General features: G+C 41.9%; 1 protein-coding gene across 2 annotated transcripts in view; it reads right to left on the bottom strand.

Moving 5' to 3' along the window:
* PKIB (cAMP-dependent protein kinase inhibitor beta) overlaps positions 1-7,466 on the bottom strand; it is a 56,821-nt gene extending 49,355 nt beyond the window's left edge. Inside the window, exon 1 of one of the 2 annotated variants that reach the window (XM_026054600.1) lies at positions 7,444-7,466. The gene's annotated coding sequence lies outside the window, so the exon portion shown is untranslated. Of the gene's footprint in view, positions 1-7,026; positions 7,061-7,443 lie in introns of those variants that run through there. The other variant, XM_026054601.1, reaches the window with a different exon arrangement.
* Positions 7,467-24,502: the final 17,036 nt, after the last annotated feature.

Genomic DNA, 24,502 nt, shown 5'->3' with positions numbered 1-24,502 from the left:
CCTCTTCTGCGGACAGGACTGTGGCTAAGTCAGTGTCGCCTCATCTCACAGCTGGACAAAGCTTTAAATGATTGACATGATTTACAGGATTGACTAGTCGGATATCTAGACCTTGCATGATTTAAAGAAATACAGCTTCTTGAGATTTCTTTCTTTCTTTTCTATCTGAAAACAAAAACAATGTGCTAAAACAGGGCCTTATTCACCTGATAGTATTTTGTTTGAACCTTTCAATGCAAYAGGTGCATTTTAGTTAGTAATTACCTCTCATTTCTTTAAGTGGGATTAATTTGGATCAAGAATGATATGGTGTCGAACAAGGCCAAATGCAGAATCCAGGAATCAACTCCCCTGTTCAGCGCAGGGACAACATGTCTCCTGGTGTCAAGATCTCTGAGGGTCTTTTTTATTTTTGGACATGTTTCACTCCAGCTTGTGATCCTACAGTTTTGATTTTGCATCTGCATTTAACTCAAAATTAATTAGAGATGAGGGAGAAAAAGTTCTTAATTCACATAACTAATTTGTTCTGTCAATTAATTTCATGCATCAAAATACCTTTCCTAATCAAAGACAAAGTGACAGACAGAGTAAGGAATAAAACTTGGTGAATATAACTAACAAAAAATAAACCATTCGGAGCTTYGGACACAGAAGTTACTGAAAGCAAACACCTGTATCATGGATGCTCAAATCCTGTTCTGTTCCTTTCAGCAGATAAATCTTTCATCCTTTCTAATGCCATCCCATTTAATCTCTGCAAGATCTGGTAACAGAAGCACAGGGCTATGTTCTGTTCCTCAATTCCAGAGCAGCTTCCCTAAAAATGGAACAGTTTATAAAGCCAGTCCTCCAGATTTTTATTCTCTCACAAGTTGGAAAGCTCCAGCCCTCCCACTGAATCCTGGCTTTAAATTAATCTGAAGAACCCATATGATTGCTTAATGTCTTGTCATATCATCTGCCAGATCTAGCACTGCTAGTCACGTCTGGCTAAGCCCCAGGAAACACAGAGACAGGCTTCAGGTTGGAGGCACACTTGGTACCACAGGGGAAATTCTAGCTACATTTCAAAATACTATTTTCAGAACTGCCTGTCCCTTCAGACGGAATTTTTAGGTATCTTCCTTTCTTCTGCTTTCTTTATTCCTCATACCAAACCCAAACGTACCCACAAGAGACAGAAAACCCTTCTAAGCTCTACATATACTTACAGGCCAAATCTTACCACCAGTGTTTTTAACACAAACACTCTGAGATTCAGCTCTGTAGGTACAAATTGCCAAGCACATATTGCCCAAGAGCAAGAGCTGTTGATGGGGCAGAGGGAGCAAGTTATGCTCACACTAATGATAACTCTTATGGCATCGCACAGTTGGATGTCGCTGAGCACCTTCCTTAGGATGAAACTTGTGACGGAGGCAAGAACTTGGGGTTCTGCCTGGGCAGATGCTCTGTAATGAAGAAACCCTAAATATCAAGGGTGAGGTTCTCAGATAGTCGCACAAAAGCCACATGACTCAGAACTAGGCAAAAGTGAATTTAATATAAAGGAGGTGTCAAGCCTGGACCAAAAGCGGACACTTCATCCAGTCAGAGTGCGCAGTCATGTGGATTTCATTTACCCCTCTCTGGTATCTCGGTCTCAGCTTCAGTCACTGCACACAGCACACTGTGACTGCACTGCACACATGAGACCCCGCACTCCAGGTATTTTCTGTGGTATATATGTATACAGTCTCATCCATGCAGATTCCAAGTAAATACTCCCTATGATGACTCTAGTTGGCTTCCTCCTCAGCATATGCCATGTTACATCATGGCAAAGACCTGCACACTTCAGTGCAATATGATCCCAAAGGTACAATAGAAAGAATTACTACTATGCAAGGTTCTAGATACACAAAGTGAAACTTCCTTCCTGGTCTTCCTCATTTTCATTTTTGCTAGTTCCTTTTCTTTTAAGACCTATCCCACAGGCACTGCTAAACATTTTGAACTCATAATTAACAAAAGAAAAATACTGTGAAGAGCACTTTAATGATCTAACCTTTAACAATTCAGCCTGCTCCATCCAAAGACTTAAAGGCATTTGGTTTTGCCTCTCCAGCAATGTTCATTTTAATCCTTGTTTATAGTGACCTGTTAGCTTCTTTTCAAACACAGCTGAATTCTGTTAAGCCAGTCCCAGTCTGACTCCTAACCAGATATCTTGACTCAAGAAGGGGTTGCTTTTACTCAAAAGATGTTGAATGCAGCATTTCTTCTAAGGGCACTGTAACAACTCTACACTTGCATTTCTAGACATATTTTCAGTTTACTTGGGAGCCCGTTGACAAATCTATGGTTTCCTCAGGTTTCTGTCAAAGAATTTTCAAAGGTAATTAAAAAAAAAAGGCCAACAAAAGTTGKTTCAGCCTATTTGGCTATGAAGGCTAGAAAGCAGCATAAATTACTCACCTGTTTTACATTAGCAGGTGCTTAGATTTGCAAACATAAACACTATTGTGTCATGCAAACTTACTTCACCTTCCTCTTCCCATGGAATATGTGGGCAGAAAGGGGAAAGGTAAAACATCAGCTAACAGACAGAAAACATTATGTATTGCTAACATTAGGTATGCTGCCAATACTGCTAATCAGGATAAAAAAAGAAACAAATAAGGAAGCACTCTGATATGTAGTTGCTTCCCTGGGATTCTCCTAAGAACAGCGCAGCAAAATGATAGACTTTTATTAATCAAGAACTGTGTCCTTGCAGCTCGACCCAGCACAGAATTGTCAGTATCTCTGAGGTCAGCAAGGAAAAAAATTGCACTACAGACTAAAGAAAACACATTAAAAAAATGCCTTAGCACTTATAACATTATGACAAACTATCTGGCACTATCCTACCCAGATACCTCCTCTCTAAATGTCTTATCCAGGTGCCTCAGACATGTTTCTACACAGAAAGATCACCCTAGGGTTACACCTTCTCCCATGCACAGTGAAAATCTCACCAGTTTAGTGAAATCATTGTCTCCCCTCGTTGATGCTGTTCTTGTGGGCAGACGTGCTGCTCCGGCTGCAGCTGGGCCAGGTTAAGGGCGGCTGCTTTCACACCCAAACCCGCTCTCCTGGCGCCTGCTATGGGGCTCCTGCCCTCAGCCGGTCTTCCTTTCTCCGCCAGGCGTTTCTGCCCCTCTCCAACAATTCGCCAACACAACTCCATGCATTTCCACACCCTACCAGATCTGTCAAAATGACTCCAATTGCCGGCTTTTATTGGCTGGGATTTTCAAGATCCTCTAACACCCGTTTTGACTGAGGCAGCTGCTTCRCGGGCCTTTGGAGAGCACAGAAACTTCCGCGTGATGGGAGAGGGGCAAAACGGAGAGGGGCAAAACACTGCCGTGGGCAGCGACTGCTTAAAGCAGCTGAGAGGCACCTAGAACAACACAGCTGGTCACAGCACGGCTGGTCACAGCTTGAAGGGTGAGTGGAGAGGAGCAGCGCAGGGATGAAGCAGGCAGCTGCAGGAAGCTCCAGCTCCTTGTAAAGGAGAGGGAAGGTGGAACATYGCCATCCAAGTACAAGATGCTACACGAGCATATGTTCTTCTTCACGGAGAGGTGGAAAAAAAAACATTTTGTGGGTTTCGTTCCACTTCTTGCTAGTATAAACCGAGAGAATAAATTCAATCGCTACAGAAACAGCAAGGCTGGCAGCCTGTATTTAGTGGACAACGCAGATTTTAATATTTAAACCATATCTAAAATATGTAATGGAGAGCTTAACACAACTTTAATGCAGGTGAATAAAAAGTAATTAACATTAACCTCCAACCACTACAGTAAATTGGTTTAACAGATATATGTATCATGTCTAGCCAGTGAATAGCTGATATGATTTCTATAATAGGAGAAAACTAGGAAGCCACTTTACTAAACTATTAAGGTGTTTTTTTAAAGTCCAAAAAATAATTCAAAGCCATTATGTAGCGAAGTACTGAAAGAGAAGAGAAAGGGAAGTACTGTGTTGGTATTGATGTTCAGAAGGCAAAGAAAGACTAAGACAAGACAATTACCYATAAATATCCCATAAATACAGCTCCAAACATCAGTTCTGTAGCAGAACAAGTACCTAGAACAATGATCACTGCTTAAAAGACAATAAATTCAACATATACTTAAAGGCTAGATAAACTCAAAATGTTTTCCTATTTCCTTTATCCYGGCAGTTACTTTATTTTGTGAAGAGAAGCAGAAGAGAAAGTCTGGAAGGGAGCTGTAGCAAGAGCTGAAAACAAACTTGAAAATAATACAGAGAAATTATTTGTAGAAAAACGTAAACTTTACAGTGACCCCACATATCAGGTGTTTGTACCAAGTAAAGATTTTTTTTAAAAAAAAAAAAAAAGGCTACTGCAGGTGTCAGCTCTCAACCTGGTATCTCAAGGTATTGAACTGAATATTGACCAGGAAAGCAGCAGGTCAGCTCACGAAGCTGAGGAACAGCAGCATTTATATAATATCTGATTACCAGAAACACCTCCGACAAATCAGAGTTTATTTTGAGCAGACTCTGGGGAGCAGAAGCACGATCAAAACTTCCAAGGCTGCACTCCCAAGGCACAGAGAAATTGAGAAATATAATCACGGAGCTTGTGAGTAGCAGAAGCTTGGCACCCTATGGAGCACCCACATGGGTTTTCTCATGTGTAATAAGCTGAATGCTTGCTACAGCTCTTCCCTCACTGGGGACATCACCGGCACCTCTCTCATCTCCTTGGCCGCCAGCAGTCCTGAGTTTTGTACAAATTCCAGAGCTTCGCGATCTCCACTCTTCTATTTAAATTGGTTGAAACTGATCCCTAGGGGCAAAAAGTTAAAAAGGAGGGGAGCTATCCAACGGGCAGGATGATTACTCAAGCTTCATCTCCGTGGGAAAACAGGTCAAAAAATAAGATAGTAAGGAAAGAGGGGAAGAAATGACAAATTTCAAATGGAAAAAGATTTCTAAAAGCAGAATTATTGTTCATATTTTACAGCTTTTCACAAACAGATCTTTCTTAATTTTCCAGAATTTTTTACTAAGCCATATTCTTAGGTAGTACTGAATATCTGAATAATCCCCATGTCCTTGTGAAAATCTAAATGCCAGAATTTTCACATATTGTTACAGACAACACAGATGTTTGTCTGTCCCRGTATTTGTACCAGAAAAGACAGGCTGGTTTTATTTTCAAACTTCTCCCCTTCCAGTGCAGGTAACGATGCCATGAACAAAACAATCCCATGGGTCCAAATGACTAAACCTGATGCCGAGCTGGAATAAATCCAGTCATCAGCAACCAGGCTGATGATTACACTCCCCATGTCTGATACTCCTTTGTGCTGCCTTGTTCCCCAGAAGGCCACAGTTTCATTATGTATCTTCTGAAGATAAGTCACGGCCAGAGATAATTCAAATGAGTTGAGTCACCGTGATACAGCGATAATTGCTGGCATTTGAGAAATCTGAAATAATACACTGATAACTCATTTCACTGTCAGCTAACTCTGTTGCTCACTTCTAATCCCCAGTTGTTTTCAGCACTCACAAGACTGCTTAAATAAAGAGAATAAGGAATGTCTTAGGCAGACTCTATAGTGAGTGAATACTCTGGCCACCAAGACATAGACATTTCTCTCATTTTCCCCCAAAACCAGTGAAGAGGGAGCCATATCCGGAGCMCTGAGTTAGGTCCTGGAGCATCTTCAACAGACGGACAAGCCAGTAATGCCAGCAGAAAGCCCTGCAGGACCCTGTTAAGGGAGTGTCTCCCGTGAGAGTGAGCTATGAGTTGATGGATGTAAGAAAAGTAAGAATTCCTCACTGATTTTCTCCTCAGGCATAGAACAGAGTAATAGCCAAAGAAAACAGGTGGGTTATGAATGGTTTGTTAACGATACTCACTATACTAACTCAAAATGCAATTTGGAAAGATAAGTAAACAGACACAAGGGAATAATTTTGCACTCCTTGGCAGAATGACAGCATGACCTGCTTTCTAGCTCTCTGTTTCACATTTTGGATCAGTATTTTTAAATTTGTCCTGATTTTCTGAAGCCTGTGTATACTTTCACAGCATACTGCCTGGTGCACATTGTGCTTYTTTGATTGAATTTGTAAGTGTTGTAACATGTCTAAACTGAAATAAAGTGGACTACTCCACTGGGTACATACCCTGGTCCCACAGAGTGCCATTCCAACCAATATATAGAGCTAAGCAAGCCTTCTTACCCCTCAGTCAAGTCATTACTTTTGGAAGTTCTTTGGTGATTCCTGAGGAAGCTTCAGTTTATTTTACTTTCATAAAAGCAGGTTTTATCAACCACAGAGCAACATTTCATGGACATCTACACAGGACAGACACTCAAGAGAACAGGTTCCTGTTCACCAGGAACACTACCCGCTGGAGCGGGCAGACAAACAACAGAGCACGTTCATCCACGATGCCAACCATGATCTTTGCTTCAGCTTTTCAGGGTCTCTGATCTGTTTAAACGTTTCACCAAACTGCTTTGACTAGCTACAAAAAGTGCCGATGTTAACACTGTGGCTTAAGTATCTTCACACTCACAATTCCTGSATTAAGCCTACCAGCAAAAGAGCAATAACTAATGCCTCACCGTTTCTCAAAATCCAAACTTCTGAGAGAACTGGATGTATCTCTACGTAATGAAGCAAACAGAAGGCTGTAGATCACTCTGAGTATCGATTCAGGACAGAAGTTCACAAGAAACTTTTTCACAAACGCAGAGGTGCATCCATCACAGCCCAATTAGGGAACGACTGCCTTCACTACCATCAACATCTTGCTGCCACCAGAAAGCGCAAGATTGTATCCTGATGCTYCCTGCAAACAGGGCAAGAGGAAACCCTGTACAGTTTTTCAGCAGCTTTTTCCATGAGCATCCTCTGCACCAACAAGCCACATGTCAGTTCATTTATTACACTTTCCCTGCAACTTTAACGCGGGACCTCACGCGTGTAACTTACTTGGCAGAAATCGGTTTCAGAGCCACCGGGCTAAGCGCGGCAGCCCCGTCTGCTCGCTGGTTTTCCACGCTCCCCCACGGGACGGGCAAGAGCAGCGCGGTTTGGGAGCGGGGAGCGGGGGACGCGGAGCGGGGAGCGCGGAGCGGGGGGCGCGGAGCGGGGAGCGCGGAGCGCGGGGGAGGCGCGGAGCGGGCGCGGAGCGCGGGGCGGGCGCGGAGCGGGGAGCGCGAGGTGCGGAGTGCGGCGGTGGCTCCGCGCGGAGCACAAGCGCCGCTGRCTCCGCGGCGCGACCCGCGCGCCTCCGCGCGCCTCCCCTCCGCGCCCTGCGCAACTTTCCCGCCGCGGCCGCAAAGCCCGGCGCCCCGCGGGGCCCCTCGCTCCCCACGCGCGTCTCGCCGGGTGCCCCTACCCACCTACCTGCCTGCCAGCAGGCGCGCGTGGGACGTGGAGAGAGGAGACACCCGCCCCCCCGGGCCGCCCCTCGCGGCGCTGCCGCCCGCGGAGCCCACGCGGGGCCAGCGGGGCGCGACGCCGCCCCACGCGCCGCCCCCCAGCGCGCGGGGGAAGCGCGGCCCCCGCCTGCGTCCTGCCCGCTCTCGGCCTCCCTTCCGCGGGTTTCGCCCCTCGGTCTGCTTGTTTGATTGATCTATTCATATCATTTCTTATTATTTTAATCTTATTTTTATTCTTTTTTTTTCCTATTTATAATTTATGATTTATTTTTATTTATTTCTTATTTTATTTATCTATTTATACTGTTTAATTTTGGCCACCGTTTCTGTCTCCCTGTCCCTGCCCCTCTGCTCCTCGCCCAGCTGCTCCAAGAAAAAAAAAAATACTCCAGGGCACTCAGCCCCCGCCCTGGCCTGATCCCAGGAGCGCTCSGCAGATCCCGGCAGGCGACGCCATGCAGGAGGTCGGGACCCGATGATCCAATGATGGAACCACAGGCTGCGCGCCCCATTATCTGCACCAGCCCCACGGAAGAACTCACAGCCTACGCCACGGCTTTTCCAAGGAACTTGGAAATTCTGCCTGAAATGAGGCAGTCTTGTGTTTTCTTTTTGTTTGTTTGTTTGCTTGCTTTCTCCTCAAATGATGCCCTGTGAGCAATAGGGGATCTTCTGGGTCTAATTGTTGCATTTCAGTGAAAACACAAAAGTTAAGGYCTGGCCTCTCGGTGTGTATGGAGAGGCGCCCAATCCCATTTGRGGGTTGCACAGCGAGATGTATTGTATCACACTCTTTAAAAAGTTTCTGTGAGATACAGAAACATTAGGCACTGACTTTTTACTGTTTTGGTTTGTTTGCAGGCTTGTTTTTCCATTGCGTCGACAGGAATCTTTGCTTTGAAATACCCTTAGAGTGATCTGAAAAACTCACTACCAATGACACAGGTTTATCTGAGACATGTCGCCACCAGCTCTATCCGAATGGCAAGGGAACATTCACAGCAGTTTTCTGTTTATATCCGATATTCTGAGAACTGGAGAGATAGAGCTAAAGCCAGCTCTCACATGTGGACTTCTCAGCATTTCCGAAATAGGTTTTTATTTACCATAATAAATTTCTCTGGAATCACATATAATTCTTCATATCTACTGTCAGGACTACTTCAGCCATAGTATTGCGGTATTTGTCATGGAAACTTACAACACTTAATAGCTCAAAGAATAGCTTACATTGGTTGATTATTTTACATTTTTATTGCATTTTTTTCCAGATGACCTCTTAAAGTARAAGAGCTCTCGTCTGGAGTCATTTCAAACAAAATATTGCTCTAAAATATGCTTTCTAAAATATTTCTTCTTAGAATATGGTTTATTGTATCTCCTTGTTAAATACTTACTCTTTGTCATTTATTTTATAATCTGGGCATATGGTTTGATTTCACACACACACAAAAAAAAGATCTCTATTTTCAGGCTAATGGTAGCAACAAATGGCAGATGTCTTCCCGTATCAAGGTTATCCAAAAAGTTCATTCAGAAGAGTGAACCTGCAGTCACTCTTATAGACTTAGGTCCTTCAGCTCCTGGACCTGGGACTCGGCGCGCTCTTTGCTTACAGAGTGTGATTTCTGTAAGGACACATAAGGAAAGAGAAGCTCAAGCACTCTATATACCCCCGCTATAGATATGGTGCCAAAATGTACTCCTGAACTCCGTGTGCTGATCCCAGAAGGCCTCGACATCTTTGTAGAGCRTTTGGGTGAGGAAAAGCCAGCCTAGATTAAAGCTACAAGCAACCTTCAGCTCTCCGTAGTGGCCATATATTTTCCAAGGCAGCACAGGACACCCCTCACCTCCTGCCTCCTGCAGCCTGTGCCTGCTATGCGCAGGCTGGATTTAAGGTGCATTTTTTGGTGTAAGGCACTTTGGCCATCTGCTCTGAATCAGAGCCCACTCATACGCCCGGAACAATCATCGATGCCCATAGGTGAGATGTTTGCTCTAAAACAAGGACTTCTTAATGGATGTGCATGTTGTCCTAAGAGAAAAACCTTCTTCCTAGAAGAGCACATCTGTGATACTCAGTACTGGAAGGTTATTTTCCACATAGCTGGGATCAATTAATTTTTTTGCAGTAGGCATGTCTCAACCAAAGCATGGAGAATGCTCCACTAAGAGCTGCCAACAGCGATTCTCTTCCATTTCTTTATTATATATGGTTATTTCTTTGATTTATTTTCAGTTTACTTCTCTCCTTGTTGCAAAATCAATGCCACTTGAAAAGGAGATTTTATTGCTCATTGAGAAACTTCTGATGCTGTAACTTTGAGCAATTTCTGTATTTTTAGATATCTGGAGGACTAGGAAAAAAATCATAATGCACTTTAATAATATTCTCATGTCAAGCTTTTCTTAAAGTTATATTGTAGCGTACATATTGTTGGATCTTTCAGGTGGAAAACAAAGATTAAATCCCAAGGAAATTTCTCATGCCATTGATTGTTATCATGAGAAACAACCCAGTGAGGAAAGCACTGCAGATGACTGTTTTTAAATTCCACTTGAAAAACTCAAGAAAAGGGTTGTGTTTTCCTGCAGCTTGTTGAAGCAGGGGAGTGGATTCAGTGGCCCTGGTCCTTGCTGGTCCTGTGACCTCTCTTGTTCCATGTAAAATTTCTCCGATCAGGCAGCTCAGAGGGCATCTGCACTGTGTGCAGCAGGTTCCAAGATTATTTTGCTGTCCTGTCTGAGGCATTTCCCTGCTGGGACCGGCATGGGCTGGTGGCATCCAGAGGAGAAGACAGGGAACCCCCTTTGGAGCAATGGGGCAGCGGGGCACAAACACCTGCCTCCTTATGAGCCGTGAGATCCAATGCAGGCCATGATATATCAAAACCTTCAGTCTTCTAAACTGAACTCAGGGTCTTGCCTCGGTAAAGGCTTCTGAACTCTTTCTCTGCATCTCAAGACCTKACTTCTAAAAGCTGACATTTTGCCCTTGCTAAAAACATCATTTTAAAGGGTCAGAATAAATGAATATATCTTACCAAAAAGAGAAGATTTTTAGAGGACTACAAAAGATGAAGTTTAAAAAGGCATTTTTCAAAAAGTGGAAGTTGTACCTAAACAAGGGAGCTCAAGTGCAACATAAACACAGACAAAGCGAATTTAAAACTACCAAGGTTTTGACGAATAGCTTGCTATAGGCAAGTATGAAAATTACTACTGAAATTTTACATTTGCCAGTAAGAACTGGGAAGCTTTGCCTAGCTGGTGGATGATCAAGGTGTAAAAGGATCACAAAACCTGTCATGAAAGAGAAGCTCGCCAAAGGCTTTGATGCACTGTTCCTTACTCTTTCTTCATAAAGGTCTGAAGCATCATCTCATGTTGAATGGCTGGAAGGAAAAATAGCTTGAACAAATAAAATGAATAATAAAATCAACAGGCACTAGTCCTAATTCATCTCATAACTCATACACATCCAGAAGTTCCTAAGCAAGTGAGATGTTTACTTATCTACCAAGTTTTACACTCAAGCGTAATCCTTTAATATAAAATTTTGAATACAGAGAAATGGAAAGTGGAAAATTCTGAAAAGGGCTCCACAAGGAACTTTGATCTGAGGAAATCTATGTAAAAATATCCTAAAGAATATTATTGGCATTTGAATACATCTGAACTAATAGGGAAGTATCATTCTAGCATTTGTGGAAGGAAAACATGCCTCAGTCTGCTGGAGTTCTCTGAAAGATTCATCAAGCTCCTTCATATATAAATGATCCAGTCAACCTGATGTCTTTTTAAATATCCTTAATGCTTCTGGCAAGGTCTTTTAGGAATGACTGACAAAGAAATTTTAGTGATCTCATAATAAGAAAGATTAATAACWACTTAAAAGACCCATGAAAAGATTTTAAATGAAATGGCCCAGATGCAATTTCTGTCTCTCAGCATAGAAAAAGAGGCACTGAGTGATTTTTTCCAAGAGTAGGTATGGAGCAAAGAAAAAAAAAAAAAAAAGCAGTAAGGTGCAAAAGACAAAAATATGAAGAAAAATCCATCAGGTGCAATGAAACACAAAAATACAGATTTCCAATTATGCATAATTTGAGGTCTCCAACAAATGACAAAAAGCAACAACTTTTGTAACATGCTCCAGAAACAGAAAAGAAAGTTCAAGTTTGTCACCGATTTTCCAGATCCCTACCCTTCTATGGCAAGAACTCCACCTGCTTACTTGAGGAAAGCTCAGGCTTTGAGGACCTTCAAAAAGATAGAGGAGAACGTTGCTGGCAAAAGAGTTTTCAGCTGAATATTGGGATTTTATTTTTTTTTTCACTTAGCAGTTATTTTCATTAAATTACTGACAGCAAAAGCATTTGGTAGAGAACAATTATTCAAAGTGGTAACATCTTTTTCTTGTTACTATCATAGCCCCAAGTTGATCAAAACCAGGAAAGTGCCTCCAGCCGTATCAGCCCCCAGCAATTTAACCCCAGCGTGAGAGGAGCGCTACTTCCACTGAAGTTTAAAACTGGTGTGAAGCAAATAAAAAGGCCTTTGAGATTATGGGTATGCATCCAAATACATGCCAACTTCCAGATGCAAGAGTTCTCCCTTCTGTGATCTACAATCACGCATCGCGTCTCTCTGTGACCCGAAGCACAACTGACAGCGAGATACGTGCTTTGAATTAAGCATTCTTAGGAGAGGAGAGGAGATCACATTGCCTAGCTTCAGAAATGTCTGCCCAGAGGATCTGCAGCTAAAATGAATGTTTGCATCAGGATGACAAAGCTGGAGTTTGAACAGAGATGTTGCTTTTTTCAGTCTGGAGCTGGCCCTGACAGGTCGCATGTGAGATGTGCCCTGCAGCCCTGCCGCTCTTGCCTCCCACCCTTCCTCATCTCCRTGCTGCCACACGCAGTCATGAAAGGACCAGAGCATTTCAATAGCCTGATTACAAAACTGTACTGAAACACAGATATTGATGCAAATTGTAGAGCCTGTTGGCGCTGTATGAATCATGCCTGGCCTAGAATGACTCTACATTAATTCCGAGTGTGCTGCATTTCCATTTCCAAACCAATTTGCTTTTGATATTCATAYTGCAAGTTGCCTTCATTTAGATTATTTGCTTTCTTCTCGCAATTTTCCTCTGCATCTATTACTGTTCTTGCCAAGTGTCTCTATACATAGCTGATTTCCACAGTGTCCTCGATCCTGTTCTGTGTTCAGTCTTCCACACTTGCAAAGGAACGTAAACGATGGCAACCAGAACGCAAAATAAAGAAAGGGGCATCGCTTCAGCAAGCAGTTGCAGACAAAGACTTACTAGAATCAGAGCCAAAAGAATCAGGAAAGGTCCATCCACAGTGTTAAGCTGCATTTTTGAGTACTGTGTATGCATATAGTTGACTTGTGCCTTATCATTTTGCTCATCGTCATTTCTTTCATAGCACAGCCAGGCATTTCCCTTCGAAGTCTCCTCCTGCTTTCAAAGCGAATGTGAGCAATTCCCCCACATTCTCCATGGAGAACATACATACCCACATAGCTTTAGCAACAGCACAGGGGTGATGCCATCAATGATACTCCTCTCTAGACACTTGCTGAGAAGATGGAGGACAAATCAGTCTGGTTTATCTTGCCCATCAGGAGTGTGATGAGTAGGCACATGCAGATGATGCATTGGAGAGCAGTTATAAAGCACCTGGCATTGGGAGTTTGCATTTATAAAACTCAAGGCATAACTTCAGTGAATGAGGAACCCACAGGGATTCACTGCCCTGCAGGTCACAGCAGCTATCGCAAAGTTACCACATCCTGTTTGATCCTTGCTACCAAAAACTGCAAAGACCCTTGCAACAAACACAGCTCTTCATTAATCCCTTGCRTAGACTGCTGGGTTTGCAGCTCATTAAAAGTCACAGCCAATTAAGAAATGACTGTCATCGCCAGATGTGTGTATCCTGAGGTACAGATTAATACATGTCAACCACAGCTAAAATGACAGCATAAGTGGTGATTAATGCTTAGCTGACTATTTTGTAATGCAGCACACTAAATAGAGGAACACTACCAAAAAAAACCCAACCTAACTCTACAACTAACTGGTGAAAGATATGGAAGAAGGGGAAAAAGTTGAGATTGAAAAATACAGAGGTTTGGAATATATTTACTATTTTTCTCCCATCTCTGCTCCTTTCCATGTTTCACCATATCTCATATTTWAGGCAGGGATGAAATATCTCTATCTCAGAGCAGTAAATACACAAACTTTTGTTCAGAGTGATAAACCACAGCAACAGAGCTCCAAGTCCATTCCCAAGCAGGCAAGGAGGGCAGAGAGCAGTCTCAYAAGTAAGTTGATGCACTTCTGAAGAGAAGCAACATTGCATACCGGCTCATAAAAATATATATGTATATAGTGCCATTCATGAGCCTTTCAATTCCCAATACAGTATTACTGCAGTGTTGCACCTGAAATGCAAGCTGTGGAGACCATGATTTCACGGTATGAATGAAGGCTTTGGCAGCAACACTGAGCACAGCACCACAGAAACTAGTTAGTATTTCCACAGTGGTATCATGGCACCACAGTCTCCAGCCAAGCTCTGCYGTACTGCAACCATCCATACGTGCTTAACTTAGGTGTCAGGGAGAGTCCTCTAGAGCTGGGGTTGACTATGCAGAACTGCAAGAAGTATGTTCAGAGACAGTCCTTTACCAGGAAGAAATTTGCAGTTTCTGCATTAGGATTTAAAGTGAAAGCACCGGTTCCTTGCACTGCACAACTGCCAGTGCCCAGTGCAAGTGAAGCAGTGCAGAAAAACTGTGAGGCCATTAGTTGTCCCCTGATGGATGAGTTTTGCAGCATGAGGCAAGATATGATGCAGGCCTCAGAAGACTGCAAACTGTTTGTTTTAGAACAGTGAGGGAAAAAAAAAGCAAATAGTGCTGTGAAATAATTTAATACACCTCAGTGTACATTCTTTCATCTTTTTCAGTGACCATGGGTCCTCTGTTGATAGAAATTATTTATCAAGTCAACTCTATTGAGAGATACACATAATTCCTAATTTCTAGGTTACCAGATTTTGCTCCAAAAGCTCCTGCAATGCTCTGATTCCTTTCACATGTATCTTTTTCATTTATTTTTCCTCATGCTGTTGGCAAGGTACAAKTAAGGTAGAGCCATTTAGTTGCATAGTTGTCTGCAAGGTGTTGGTGACTAAAGTCATTTCACCTTCCAGAGCAGCTAACCCTGGCTGTGGCAGCAGTGTTCCTGTTCTAAATGTTTTTCTCTTGTCCTGCGCTAGCTGTTGATCATATGAAATGAAGATACTACTTGGCTCAACTGGAAATGCTCGGCATTGTCCTATGAGAAGCAACCTTACCAGATGGCCAGAAGGAGTTGTACTTAACTGAGGAAACATGTTAAAAGAGCAGATAAATGAGAAACAACAGTTGCAATGCAAAGAACAGTCTCCATTTTTCTCATTTCAAAAGGAACACATTCACAACATCCCTCTTGTCCCCTTGAACACTTTCCTTGTCCAAGCATGTCTGACATCTCCCTCAAGCCTGTCTACCTGCTAAAAGGACRTGACTGTCACAAGCACGTGCTGCTCAAGCTACAGAAATGCAAGTAACCCCGGGGCATCTCCAGGATTCCTGCCTATGGAAAGCCAGATGAGAACATCAGACCCAGCAAACGCAGCCTAACAGTAACCACATTCATCCAGCACCCGTGACATCAGATTAACTTCATCAGTGGTGAGGACCACTTGTATAACATCAGGCAGTGAGTCAACTGCAACTGCAAGGCTACAATAGTTACAATGCCCAATTCTCTTAAAATCCTGGAGAACAGATCTGTGCATTTCCTGATCCAATAACTGGACAGAGTGTCTTGCCATTTGTTTATGTGGCAAGTGCATAGGTTGCTGGATGGAGTGTCTCTGGTCTTATTTCTAATACATTTTTTAATCTTTTTGATACTTGTATAACTCCTCTATAAAATTATATATATATTATATATATTTAGCAAACCAATACTCTCTCTTTCAGCTGTAACTTATCAGGGCTTTGGAACACCAAGACTTTCAGAACGCCAGTCCCAGCTAAATGAATGCTGTGCTAAGGTATCCAACTTTATCCAGCATTGCACAGAATTAGCTGCACATCATAAGGTAATTTGAAAATTGCAATTATAACAAGCATCCAGTCCAATCATTTTCTATTAACTCAGGAATGTTTGCCATTTTTATTTAGAATATGAGTGTTTTGGAGTAGAAATCTTCCAAATAATGCAACTAATTTGTAGTCAAAATTTGAAAAAATAGAATGGACTTGAATTTGTGTTCCCATTTCAAATGGAGAGACCACTAAATCAGGGATGAGGTAAGCAGCAATAAACTTTCCCTGTCTTTCTGGGAGGTATTCGTTTCATGGCCGGTGTAGAGAAGTCTCCAGGGAGAGGGCACCAGCAGCAAAAGGCAGTTCTGAAGAGGGGTGAAAGGACATTTTGTCTCAAAGAAAGGCACAGAAAGATGTTGCATGAAAGAACTTCTCAGAATTAATCAACTCTTTGGAGTGCATCAAGTTAGCTTTACCAACCAGACTGCTACTACGTATTCACCATTCAGAAGCCTTCAGTGAATCTATGAATTAGTTTCTTTGGGAAGTTTCTCAAAAGTGTCTTGCCAACATTACTGCRTCATTAATCTTTATAATTCAGTTATCAGTCAGTGTGACTGATCACCTGTAGTCTTATTCTTGCTCCCTCATTAAGTGATCTCAGCTTTAAGAAGATTTTTTTTCCTCTCCAAAATAGCTCTCATCTTGTTATAAAATTAATCTCTAATTTAAGCTGCTTTGAAGATCAAAGTTCTTAACTTTGTGTTTATTGTCTTGGTCTGAATTATAATTATGTGACACTAGGAAAGCTAGAGTCTTTTGTATGTGTTTTTTGTTGTTGTTTTTTGCTTAGAAAACATGGGAGAGAACATGATTAGGCTATAGACTATGCATCAGAGGATAAGGGTTACCCCTCTTGAGCAACCTTGAGTGAGGCTCTTTGGGCTTCTGTAAAATGGGAATATTAATAATTGAGAAAATCATTAAGAGAATGATCATGGTGGATTTGGAGGCTGAAAAAYGTTATACCAGGTAATGAGATGACATGAGAAGAGATATTAATCTCTTGAACATAAATGGAATGTGTTCAGTTTAGAAACAGGCAGTTTGAGCAAGAACTACCCAATAGAAAGACTGTAAGGAGAAGACTGGAAAAACAGATGATTTTTTAGGAAGTAGAAATGAAATATCTTTGCTTGAGAGTGATTAGAATGTGGAATCCCCAACCAAAACTCTGGAAGCAATTAAAAAAAAATCATATTCAAATAACAGCTGGATGTGGTCAGATGATACCAATTAGAAATCATATCCTTACACAGAACTAGGTTAAAACAAAAGACTATGCCCTTTAGTCACAGATTTTTATGGTGCCATAGCAGCACTGCTGTGTGCATTCTTCCCACTACTGTGAAAAGGACTGCTATATTCACACAAAAGGTGGATCACTGCAGAAATAATGCCTGTGGTCTCTCCATAAGTAAGATTTAATATGAAAATCCTGCCATGATAACTTACCAGCAATATTGATCTTCTTTATCATAGAGCACAATAACTAAAAGTCATCATCATCATATAGAAGACAGTTTGAGATTTTTTTTTCACTCCTATAATCCCTAAAATATACATTTCCTCTAATGAGCCAGTAGAAAACATTTCTTTTTTTAACCTCTGGAGAGATAAGATGCATCACTTCAAGATTYGCCATCCATGGAGATGGATGGGGAACACAACCACAAATACTCTAACAATTGCTCCTACAATGGTAACGAGGCTATGGTGCAACTCTTAGGAACTCAAAATAAAAGATTTGCTATTAAACAGCCCCAGCAAAAACTAGGTGAAGTCAGCTTACGTTGGGCTGTTTAGATACATAGCTTTGTAGGTGTTCCTCCTCCTTATTCACTGCATGTTCTTAAACTTTGTCTAGGTTTCCGTTCTTTTCCAGATCAAACAGTGCAAATTAAAGAGCGATTACTGCCCTAAGACTCCTGTCCACAAAATCCCTATGAGGTGGTCRCTGATGTACCAGTACAGGAGTACAAAGGATCTATAGTTTCCTCCCTGGAGATAGTTCTTTTGATTCACCAGGGCATGAAAGTTTTGAGGAATGACCTTTTCCCTTTTCTGTATTCAGATTTAAAAACTGTTTTTCTAGTAATGACACAATCAAGTCCTGACACAAAAACGACAGAATGAACTTTAAAATGGTTCTCAGCCTCCTTAACTTGACGCCCTGAGGTCCTTCCTTTAAAACAGATGGCTAATTTATAAGCACTATTTTCAGCAAGGGTCAGAATTTATCCTGCTTGGATAGGAAAATACTTTCTTCTAAATGGGATGTTGAAAAGTTACTTGGGATCCAGATTGATATCTATCCCTAACTAAGCAGATATGACATTGTAAATTGTTTTTATAAAAACATTATAAAGACATGAATCATAGATTTAACGTATTTGTATTGGCCTGATGCTTATATTTTATATATAAACATATGCTATATACTGACATGCAAAAAAAAACTGTATCAATCTGTGCAGACTGCTAATTATTACACATTAGGATGTTACCACTTCAACATTCAATTCCAGAGTCATCCCACCTGCTGTAGCTTCTGTTCCCCATCACCCCAGTTGTGGGGCCTACCCGGGAAGGAGCTCACCTACCTCCTGCACAGGTTGCTGTGCACGACCCAGCACAACCTTCCCCAGGGTTTTCAGTCCTGTCAGTGAGGTGCTGGAGTTCAGATCCCATTCACCCCCACACTCCATGTTTAAATCAAGGAAAATAAAAAAATAGGCGCTGTGGGAACTACACTATGGAATGACTGCCACTGTCTTGCCAACTACATAGGGGAGCTCAGGAAAGTAGGTGGTAATCTTAGGCACAGCATGGAAGAAAGGATGAAGGAAGCTCTACCATAGCCTTCGTTTTGGCACACTGTAAGACACAGATAACTCGTTTCTGCTCCCCTAATGTACGCAGGATGACGGACCCTGGAGTGTGACCTTTAATTCAGCACAATAAAATTAATGAGAGGCTCTAAGAACAATAATGAAAGGCTCTGAGAACAATAATGAATGATCAGAGATTTGTGGTGAAAAAAAATAAAAAACAGGAATTACAGACAGGACTGCTTATATTTATTAGAAGCTCTGAGTGCAGCACTTACATACACAGAGCAAGTCTATAGAATATTATGGATCCAACTTGCAGTGATGAGTGAGCTCCTTTCTGGGTATGAACCATAGCTGGAAAGATGAGAAATAAAAGTAGAGAGCGGGTGGGATGAACTTGCATACGTTAAACCAGCAACAGGCACCTTAGGTCTGAGGCATGTGAAGCTGCTTCTGCTCTGGGCTGATGCCTTCACRTGACGCAGGCAGCAGATGAGGAGGAGAACAGCGCAAGAAGAGCAGGACACAGCTGCTTCCTGGGGAAGTATCCTACCACCTCTTCCCTTCATTTACTTTCTATTAAGTTTCTCTTCCTGATTCTGTGTTCTCCCCCTGCTCGTCAGGGTGCTATAAAAGCTTGCAGCTGTAGATCCTGTTGTCTGCAGAAACACGGACAGGAATGGAAACTTTTTGCTCTTTGGGCCCCTACTAAGAGTGTGAGGACTACTCTTTTGGGGTCTGACAAAAGTCCAGATGACTTCTACATTGCAAAAAAAGTCCAATACAGTTAAGGAAAATGGAAGACCAACCTTATACACCTTTCAGTTCCCMCTTTGTCTTTCTATGTGAGTCTTATATAAATAAAACACACTTTGCTACGCTCCCTAGCTGTAATGTTTATAATATCATAAAAATCCTCTCCACTGTAGTCCCTAGAGACTCTTTTATAGGAGGTGAAAATCAAGAAATGAAATAGCTCTTCCCAGCAGCTGGAAGTGAGGGGTACTGATGTTGCAATTTTATTTTACAAGTATGTAAAGCCTTTGTACCAAAGGCTCCCATTAATCATTCATTGCAGTGAAGGCTTAAGATGCAGGTAAAATAGACATCATCCAGAGTGAAGAATTCAGCTGACATCGCTGTTAGTGTGAGCCATCTACCACCGGGCACAAAGGAAGGGCTTTGGAAAGGCTCTTCTGCGCGAGGTCACAAAGAGTCTTCTGTGAGTGGGAGGTATGGAAACGGTGGAGAGAGAGCTGTATCCGCACAGAGCGGCCACGCTGGCCACATACTGCACGGGGCACCTGAGAAGAGGCTGAGGGAGCTGGGGTTGTTCGGCCAGGGGAAAGGGAAGCTGAGGAGAAACCCAACTGCTGTGCCTGGCTGAGCAGAGGGTGTGCGTAGAGAAGACAGTGCCAGGCTCTTCCCAGGTGCTCACAGTGACGGCCCAAGGGACAACTGCCACAGGCTGCAATAAGGGAAATCTGGACAAGATAAAAGGGGAAAAATCTTTACCATGAGCATGGTCAGACAAAGAAGCGGGTGCCCAGAGAAGTTCCATTCTCCAAGGTTTCATCCTTGGAGATTTCAGACCCTTCCGGACACAACCCTGAACAAGCTAATGTAACTTCGAAGTTTTTGAAGTTGTCTCTGCTTTGAGGGAAGAGTTGGACCAAATGACCCCAACATCCTTTCTGACCAAAATTACTCCAGCTATTGCAAGGAAAACTGCTAGGGAAAGGAGAGGGGAATAGAAGGAAAAAGAAGAGCAAAGTCAGAAGGCTATTCTGGAAATAGAAAATAAGACTCTGATGAGGCCAGATAGGCTTTAGACAGCAGTTATTGRGGCGGGTGGGAGGAAGGCAGGTGTGATGAAGAAAGAGGCAGCAACCTCTGAAGTGCTCTGAGTCTTCCCAGCCTCAGCAATGGGGAGCCCCATTCTCCCCACCCGCCTCAGCACCACTTGAGCCTTCTCAGTCACCATTCTCATCCCATGAAATATCTACTGGTGTCCCTCAGATCTGTCCCCTTGGCTTCCARCACTTGAAATATACTAGTCCAGAAAGAAGAAAAATCACATTTTATTCTTTTTGTTGCATGATAAAAATTGCCATTGGCCTCTGTTGTTGAATAGCTTAGAGCTAGCTCTTCTTATCTGAATAGCAGGTGGGTAGGAAGGAAGAACATCTTTGTCTCTAAACTCTGACTCATCATGCAGGGCTGGCAGGAAATCTCTCTGCCTTTTTTAAAAGTCACTGAATGTCCATGGAGCACGGGGTTGCTACATGAAGATAGACAACTGCTGTGTGTAACCTGCTTGAGCTGCGCCAAACTACTCTGCCTACAAAGCYGGTTGGGGGCACTCCAGAAACGCTTGGAGACTGCTGAAAACAGGGTGCCAATCCTCCCAGGAAGCAGCACAACTCAGGCCTAACTGCTTAAGCTTTAGCTACGCCCTGGGGTCAAAGCAAGAGTTAATCTTGTTCAGCACTGAAGGGTTCACATCAAGACATGGAATGGCCTGGCTGCTAGGGACGAGCTGCTCCCACAGGGCGTTAGCATGAGGGTGCAATGAGGAGCTGGCCAGRGGCCCTCCTTGCCCTGGTGGTCACTACTGCGGTTTCTGGAGAGCATGAGGAACTCAAAGCTGCCTCCAGATATAGCTTTAAAGTCCCAGAGAGGGCAGGAGGTCAGGTAGTGTTTCCTTTAGATTAATATGTTTTCTGTGTGGTTGCTACACATTGCCAATGGCACATATGCAGTATAAGTTAGACAGCCATGAAAGTCAAGAGAYAAGACATGAAAAATACTTTTCAGTTTGGAATTGAAGGGACATCCGTATAAAATAAATGTATTTGCATAAAATATAAGGAACAGATCAAGCAAATTTGCCATAGTGTCATGCTGAGAAAACTTAAAAAACCTAAGAAAGCAAATCTAGACATGATAATATTTATGTAATAGGCCACTAATGGCTCATAAAATCGATGTTTCTAATTCACTTATGTGAGATAGATGAAACAGCAGAACTTCAATTGCACTAGTCTGAAACAAGGAGAGCAATTGATGATAGCAGACAAATAAAAATCACAGTAATTCTCCCTCCTGCCTTAGGTTACAATAAACCAATCTGCAACTGGGATGAGGAAGAAATATTAGCTTTCGCTGGTAGCAATGAATAAAAATTATTGCCACATTAATGCTAGTAGACTAGATAGACCTCACCTAACTCCTACATGGTTAGAATTCCCTTCCTTGTCTTCAGAGATCAAGATTTTTAAATACAGAAAATGGATATTACAGGGGACCTTTTGAACTCACAGCACACTGCATAAACATCTCCTGATACCACTAGCACCATAGAATATGTGACCAATGTTCCACTTCACCAAAAGTGCTCCAAGGAGAGGAAGAATCATTCGTCTCAGTTACAGAAAAAAATAAAGGCAAAGAAACAGTCTGAAGACAAAACTTAAAATGATTTTAAAAATAGGAAAGTGTTTGTGCTCAAAGCGACATTCGATTGGTCAGAATATTATCCAGGAAAACTTTACGACCAGGGAATCAAGAATTACAGCCTATTTATGTTGAAGTAAATATCTCAAATGCATTTAACCTCAAAACCTGCTAGTACTTATCTTTGTTGATAATGTCTCCTTGGTCACTGTTTGACTGTCAAGGGTGGTTGGAGGTCACAATTTAGGACCTGAAAAACCATCATTCTTGTGAACCCTTGTCAGCTTGCTACTCAGATCCATGGAAGTGGAACACGTCTTGGAGATCCTGCCTATAATTGTCAGGTTGCCTCTCTATTCCACCACAGATCAGTTGGGCTTTTAGTATCTGCAAACCAAAAAGGGTTGTGCTCTTGCCCCTCAGTAGTGTTTAAACACAGTGACTTTACTTGCAGAAAGTCTCTGTCAAATACAGGATAACTGATGTGCTTCCTACATTATTCACAATAATAAACTTTCACATGCAGTGTAATGAATCAGATGTAGAAAAACAAARCCATGTTGTGCTTGATTTCATATTCATGAAGAGGAAATAAATGCTGAAAATATTCCAAAATAATCTTAGAAACACTAATGCTTCTGAACCCTTCCAAGCTGTGGCTTTTCCATCACTTTTATAAAGCGAGTGTTCTAAAACCATTGCTCTAGTGCAGAATAGCTTGAATGGTGAAACTTAGGTTTATTAGCAAAATAATGTTCTTCAAGACAGCCTGTCAAGCAAGAACATACAAAGGCAGGAGGAGGTTTATGTTGTCCAAGTGTCTAGTTTCTTTCAGAGTATTAACCCAGCTTAGCTTTGGATTCCATAAAATAAGTTGCCTGACATCACAAATAATCAACTCTTAAAATTTAATTATGGCTCTTAGTTTTTTTTTTCTCAAAACTTTGTGAAAGTAGGGACCTAAAATCAGGCATGATTTCTGGGTRGCCTCGATGGCCTGATAGTTGTAAGTCCAATGAATCTGTAAGTTTTGATGAAGTTGATGGAATTGGACATATTTCCAGATCGGTTTAGGCATCTACGTATGGAGTCAAAGGATTCTCCTTGATTAATTTTACTATTAGGTCATACTTGGACACAAGGCAATTTGTTCCACCCCAAAAGAAATAGCAGTGACCCATTATGGCTTGCCTAGAGATCATAATGAATGGCAGCTTAATAGACTGAAATATCAATAGGAACATTTTGTACAGAGACATAAATCTTTTCTCCTAACAAGTGTGTTTAAGGAATAGGACTGCTTGCTTCTATACCTGAATCTTACTAGCTCATGTGCAGGTAAAGACTTATRCTGTTGAGGAGACTTCACAAAAGCTGACACGGACAGTTTTGCCCTCTCATATGGGAGCTGTTAGAGCTGCAGAGCTCAAGTCACAGTCCGAAGCTTCCTCATGGTCAGTCCTTGTGCTTTACTCACATAAATGCAGCTCTTGGATTCAAGGATTGTTGCCAACTGCAGAAGAGACACTAACTAAAACTCATCAAACTGCAGAAACCAAGTTCACTTCTCCAGAGTCTTCTAAAAACAGTAAGACAAATGGATTTCTGCATTGGCTTTGGCCTCTACATTGTTCTGCAACAATTAAAAGAAAAGGGCAATAAGGATTTTTTTTTTCCCTAAGTTTGGTACCCTCCATAAAAGAAGCTACTGATGTGGAAATTGTACTATTTGTAAGTAAAAATAATAATATGCTCCCTGAGGAAGAGCCAGGTTACCATGAAAAGGAGGAAAATATAGATACTTTTAATTTCTCAGTGTATAATTTTACACTTAGGTAAGAATATCAGAAAGGCTGCCGTATGTCAGAGCAGAAGTCTTACAGTGCAAAATCACGTCCCTGGCACAGGCAAACAGCAAATGTTTCAGGAAAGTGTATAAGCAGGGGGCAGGCAGGCAGCAATAGCTTTGCCATCCCAAGTACAGCAATTACCATTKTAAAGATTTCCTGAACAGAGATCTCAACTGGACAATTATGTTCAATAGCCGTTGACGGACCTTGCTAGTAGTTATTAATCCAAAAGAGCCCATTTTGCCATTTCATGACTGTTTAGTTTCTCTGAAAGCTCCTAGTAAGGACCTTGCATAAGGCTTTTTAGAAAAACAGGTGCATTATATAAGCSAAATCACCCGTACTCCATACTCTCACATAGTTTTTTAGAGACTTGGGTTTGAGAGGAATGTCTGTCCAATAGCTAAGTAGTGCTGGTGCCCCTGGAGCATTTGGCAAGACTGGGATCTCATTTGTTGTTAAAACAAAAGATAAAGTGCCCCAAAAAAATCATTTGAACTGCTGGTATAGTATGAATGTCCATACACCATGTCAAAAAACATGTCGYTGTGTAGAGATATGTGTAAACATGTGTTTGTGTATAAGTGTATGTCCATAAGTGTGTAACATACAGACATATGTGTATATACATATATATATGCACACACATAAAYAAAATAGAAAAAAAAAATCTATTTGT

Source organism: Nothoprocta perdicaria, unplaced genomic scaffold (genome assembly GCF_003342845.1).
Source record: "Nothoprocta perdicaria isolate Ctin4 unplaced genomic scaffold, notPer1 scaffold_123, whole genome shotgun sequence".
NCBI classification, from domain to species: domain Eukaryota; kingdom Metazoa; phylum Chordata; class Aves; order Tinamiformes; family Tinamidae; genus Nothoprocta; species Nothoprocta perdicaria.
Note: the sequence above shows the minus strand (reverse complement) of the source record. Positions and strands in the feature narration are given on the sequence as shown.